This window comes from Lactuca sativa, chromosome 2 (genome assembly GCF_002870075.4).
Source record: "Lactuca sativa cultivar Salinas chromosome 2, Lsat_Salinas_v11, whole genome shotgun sequence".
Taxonomy (NCBI): Eukaryota; Viridiplantae; Streptophyta; class Magnoliopsida; order Asterales; family Asteraceae; genus Lactuca; species Lactuca sativa.
The window spans coordinates 105,672,151-105,678,515 of record NC_056624.2 but is presented as its reverse complement, the minus strand read 5'-3'; positions in this window follow the sequence as shown (position 1 = coordinate 105,678,515).

The window sequence follows — 6,365 nt, the reverse complement described above, 5'->3', positions numbered from 1 at the left end:
CAGATACATCTTATCTGAACCCGGGTGGACAGAATAACGAGTGTTGTGAGCTTCGGTCATGACCAAGTCTCTGAAGCCACCGTGTTTCGGTGTCCAAATCCGATCCATGAGGTATAAGGCTCCGCCACCCTTGGCTTCTAAGTTCTTATCCATCCCTCTAAGGGATTCACCAGCCACGTTTTCAGGTTTCAAAGCGTCGAGCTGAGCCTCCTTTATTTGCATGGACAAGTGTGAATGGATGGTTAGAGTCAAAGATTTGACCCTACGACCAGAATATTCTTTCCGACTTAGGGCGTCGGCTACTACATTGGCTTTACCCAGATGATAACGAATTTCGCACTCGTAATCACTGAGTAGCTCGACCCACCGTCGTTGTCTCATGTTGAGCTCTTTCTGGTCGAAAATGTGTTGTAGACTCTTATGGTCTGTAAAGATTGTTCTTTTTGTACCATATAGGTAATGTCACCAGATCTTCAGAGCAAACACAACCGCTCCTAGCTGAAGATCGTGGGTTGTGTAGTTAACCTCATGTGTCTTCAGCTATCTCGAGGCATAGGCTATGACTTTACCTCGCTGCATCAGAACACATCCGAGCCCTTGGTTTGATGCGTCACAATAGACCACGAAGTCTTCTATCCCTTCGGGGAGGGACAATATTGGTGTGGTGCACAAGGCTTGCTTGAGTGTTTGGAATGCTCTTTCTTATTTCTCTTCCCAGTCAAAGGCTACGTCCTTCTGGGTCAGTGTCGTAAGAGGTTATGCTATGCGGGAGAAGTTCTGAATGAACCTGCGATAGTAGCCAGCTAGACCTAGAAAATTGACGAATTTCAGTAGGTGTCTTTGGTGCTGATCTGTTCTCGATGGCCTTAATTTTGGAAGGGTCCACATGTATACCTTCTTCGCTAACAACATGGCCCAAAAATTCGACTCGCCGAATCCAAAATCCGCACTTGGAGAACTTCGCGTAGAGCTTCTCCGATCGCAATGTTTCTAAGATTTTACGGAGATGTTGGCTATGTTCCTCCTTACTTCGAGAGTAGATGAGTATGTCATCAATGAAGACGATGACGAACTGATCCAAGTAAGGATGACACACCCTATTCATCAGATCCATGAATACTGCGGGCGCATTAGTTAATCCGAACGACATCACTACAAACTCATAGTGCCCATAACGAGTTCGGAAGGCTGTCTTGGGAACATCCTCCTCTAACACTCGTAGTTGGTGATATCCGGATCGTAGATCTATCTTCGAGAAGTAGTTGGCTCCTTGAAGTTGATCGAATAAATCGTCAATACGGGGTAAGGGATAACGATTTTTAATTGTAAGTTTGTTGAGTTCTCTATAGTCGATGCACATGCGAAACGATCCATCCTTCTTCATGACGAACAAGACCGGTGCTCCCCATGGTGAGAAGCTTGGTCGAATGAATCCCTTCTTGATAAGTTCTTTAAGTTGACTGGAAAGTTCCTGCATTTCAGCCAGTGCCAGACGAAAAGGAGATTTGGCTACTGGGGTAGCTCCTGGCACTAAGTCGATTCTGAACTCAACTTGGCGTTGCGGTGGTAAACTGGGAAGTTCTTCTGGGAATATGTCGGGGAAGTCGCGCACTTCGGGGATGTTCTGAATGTCTTTCATTTCTTGACTTGTATCAACGACATGAGCGAGGAATGCATGGTACTCCTTTCGCAAGCACTTCTGAGCTTGAATGCACGAAATGATGCAAATGCTCGTACTAGGTGTGTCGTCGTAGATAATTAAGGTTTCGTTGTTAGGAAGGTTAATACGAACTGCTTTTTCAAAGCACAAGATGTCGGCGCAAAGAAGAGTCAACCAATCCATGCCGATGATAACGTCGAAACATTTAATTTGGACTGGCAGGAGATCTATCTTGAAAGTATGGCCATCTAAAGTTAAGGTACAACCTACGTATATGCAGTTAGTACTCTCTGTTTTCCTGTTAGCCATTTATACCGTGAATAAACTATCTAACGCACACGGTTTTTGTTTAAGCAGGTGTGCAAATTTGTGACTTACAAAACTTTTCTCTGCTCCACTATCAAAAAGTATGCAAGCATATGAGTTATCGAGGAGAAACGTACCAGTAACTATCGTAGGATCAGCTACCGCTTCCTCGTGGCCTAGGGCCATAACTCTTTCTACTCCTCTAGCCATTCCTACTTTAGGGCAGTTCCACTTGTAGTGGCCCACTTCGCCACAACCGTAGCAAGTTTGGCCCATATCGTCGTTAGGAACCTGGGCGGCCTGAGCTGTTGGAGTCTTGCAGAAATGGACTGTGTGTCCCTTCCTGTTGCATTTAGAGCACTGCATCTCCTTGCAAGGTCCGTGGTGGTGGAAGTTGCACTTGGTGCACTTCGGGAGAGTTCCAGCATAAGTTTTTGCTGGTAAGGGTTCGCAGGGACAATGGGAGTAACTGTGGCAGCATTGATCGCCACAAGTTGTTGGTTCTTGGAGGATCCTTGTGAAGCCCCTCTTTTCCTCTTATTCCACCCCTTCCTGTTGTGGTCGGGGTTGGACTTTTGTGGTACGGGTATAGGGATTGATGGGTTTTGAGGTTTCCTGTGGTCTATGAGAGATTGTGCTAGCCCTTTGGCGCTATCGAAAGTAATAGGCCTGGAAGCTATCACACTTTACTAGATCTGGGGCGACAGTCCCCAGATGTATCTCTCTATCTTTTTGTTCTGGAGAGAAACCATGTCAGGGCATAAGTTCTCCAGATCATAGAACCTATTTGTGTAGGTCGTGATGTTGGATCCAACCATTTGTAGACCCCAGAATTCCTGCTCGAGTTTTTGTACTTCACCTCGAGGACAGTACTCTTTCATCAGCATGTCCTATAACTTTTCCCAGCTGATGGAATACGCCACCACCAAAGTCATATAGTTAACATGGCTGTTCTACCATGTTAGTCCTCTGTCAGAGAAGGTACAAGCTGCAAACTTGACCTTGTTGCCTTCCTAGCAAGCACAGATTTCAAAGACGGATTCCATATTTTCAATCCATTGTCTCAACACCATAACACCCCTAGTTCCATTGAAGTTGCGGGGTTTGGCGTTCATGAAGTCCTTGTAGGTGCATCCCCGAGGGTGTCCATGGCTTTCGCCGTGGTTCGAGGGAGGTGCACCTGTTCCTGATCCACTAGGGGCAGGAGCGTTGATTGCTGACACAACAGATGCAACAGGTGCTATGAAAGCTGCCTGGAACATGTTGGCATTGAAAGGATTAGGCGGTTGAAGAGGTTCAGGTGGTGGTAGAGGTGGTGGTATCGGTGTTTCGTTGTTTGAGTTACGTCTTGTACTTTTGCGTGGCGGCATCTTTAACTATACATTTAAAAGATGACGACATGTATAAGAATAAATGATTAATGAATGTGTCTAATGGACTAACTCCCCATAGCCTAACAACAGAATGAATAGAATGACTAAATGAAGAAGATAGCATTTGGATAATAATTTCCATATGATTAGATATCTGTCAATAATACTGGAATTACAGATGTAACGAGTTCGGGAAAAATGGCCTAGCAGTAGGCCTTACATCAACCAAGATGAGAAATTTTGACAGAATTAAGACTAGATCAAGACCTAACAGGTCTAAGATTTATACAGATAGGAAAATTAGACCAAAGTTTTACATAAACTAGGTTATATCACAAAGATGAGTCGACGAGATTCTATTGGCGACGAGAACTGCTAGCATGAGTTCTTGATCCCGACAGTAGATGTTCCATGTCCCTCATACGCCTGTCAGCTCTCACTTGCTGAGCTCGAAGTTACCTAACTTCAGCTTGAGTTTCGGCAAGTTCCCTATGCAGATTTGCATTGCGGACCAGAGTCCTTTCATGAGCAGACTCTAGTTGGCGAATGTGGACAGTGTTAACGCCAGAGTTGGCTTCAATCTCCACGACCCGGTCAATAGTTGCTTGACCCAGTATCGTGTTTCTGGAAATTCTACGAACCATGATGGGTAGGACCCTGTCAGCAGAACCTCCTTCAGTGAGGATGTAGAAACTTCGGTCTCCATTGTAGGGAATGGGCTGACCTTGTTCCTGGCTCCATCTAGCCAAGTTAGTGGCCCACAGCGGCGTGGGTCCTTGAAAAGCAGGACGGGGGTTCAGGTTTGGGTTTTGAGAAGCTGGGAGTAGGTTGTTGACTTCAGGCTCTGAGTTAGAACTATCGGAAAAACCCTCAGCATGGTGATCATCCAAAGGGATTGGGTGATCATCTTCTGGTTCTGCCTCTAGCCAACCAGCATTGCCCTGGTTCGGGAAGTACGGATCGTCGTGGTGAAATCCAGCCATTTTAATCTACGCGAGAAAAGGGATATAAGAAATAGCTAAAATAGAAGAACTAACTAAGATAAATACAGTAAGACCAAATACCCCTATGGTATTTCTTTATGGTTGTGTTGGTAAGTTTTTAGGCTTGTTGCCATATCACAACCATTCTTGGGCATATGCTAATCACTCCTCGGACCAGCATAGTTGATCAGGCTATGCCATTCCCAAGACTGACCATATATCCCCAGGCTTACTTGTGATATTCAACAATCGTAATACTTTTGTTCTTGTCGTTGTGACACTGATTTTAGTATGAATGCAGGCACGTATACTTACTTAAATATTTTATTATTTAAAAGTATAACTCTTAGACAGAGTGTTTTAATCCCCATGTATTTATAGTTAGTATATCTTTTATGGGTTGATATACTATATTCACTATAAACAATGCTCTGATACCAATCTGTCACACCCCAAAACCACGAACGGCGGAAACGTTCCGGGGTGGAGGACGTCATGTATAGTATCACAACAGTGTAATATAATAAACACGCAACAACATCATCCATTGCATTATAAGTAGAGTTTTAATACATGTGTGTTCTTTCATTGTAATAAGACACCAAAAATATACAATCAAAATAAAAGACGAGATTTGTCTGCTCCGTCTTCTCCAAAACCTGGCCACCGTACCTGTCTACTGATGACCTGAGAATACAATTTATTTTGAAAGCGAGTATCAGGTTTAAAGCTGGTGAATTCATAAGTAATTAAGTGTCATTGTCTTGCTTATGAAAATCTATTATGAAGGCCATGTAAACCTTTAAATGAAAATGTTGATGTAAGTATGAAAAACCCTAGAAAATCCCTTATTTTCTATAAGTATGAAATGTAGTCTTCTACCAAGACCCGAATGTTTTGTTATGACAATGTAGTCTTCTACCAAGACCCGAATGTTTTGTTATGACAAGGTAGTCTTCTACCAAGACCCGAATGTTTTGTAAGTAATATGATAGCTTTTCCTTTCTATTCACTAGTACTAGAGTACTTAGTCTAACTACTCATTTATGTGAAAGTATCACAAAATAAAGTAAACAGGAAAAATATAATCATGTAAGTGTTATTATCTTGGGTTACCAGGACAAACACGACATCGCCGAAGCGAAAGATAGACCCTATGAACATCCGAAGAGTGTCCCCTCATCCTCTGTAGCAACAGCAGGATGGAGGGAGGGTTACTATCCCTTGCATCTTCTTGGATAGGGGTCAAGGAAGCAGGCCTTGGGTGAAGGCGCCTGTCTCCAGGAACTCTTCATGTCTTGGGACATTCAAGGCAGCTAACGTGAATCGATCTTGATAGTCACGAATCGACATTCCTTCTTTTTTTCTTACACGCCATCACAAAGTTGGCGTCCCCTTTTGCTTTACTTAACTACATGAAGTTGTTGAGGAAAAGTTATTTCAACTAATCAAAACTCGAGATACTGCTTGGCCACAAAGACTTGAACCACTTGCCTACGTTTCTTGTTAGGGTGTAGGGGAAATAAGTGCAAGTGAAGCGACGATCCATCTTAAGAGACGTCATCGTCCACTCGTAGTTGTCGATGTGGTCATCTAGGTCAGTAGTACCGTCATATTTTTGCAGAAGTTCATGGTTGAAATTAAAGCTTGACCTTCGCATGGGTTGTCCATGTACGAGTACGACATACCACCATAGGGCATATGTTGATGCGTCTGGTAGGGTCTCGTGTACATCTGGTTGTGCATGGCTGCCGGTGAGATGTACAGTTGATATTGTTGTAAGTTTGGCTGTATTCCAAATTGTTGGAGTGCATACTGCCCTTCCGGGTGAACTATGTATGGGTTTGCTCATGTGTACTATGGCGTGAATGGATTGAATAGTCGAGCGGTCACCATGAAGGGGTTGAATTCGGGTGCTAGTGAGAATTGAACGCCAGATCCATAAGAGCTGGATCCCTTATTGATCAAGGTCTGCACACCTATGACTTGCGGCTGAGACACTTCTTGTCACAACTAGTATTTTAGCTAGGAAAATTCTTTTCT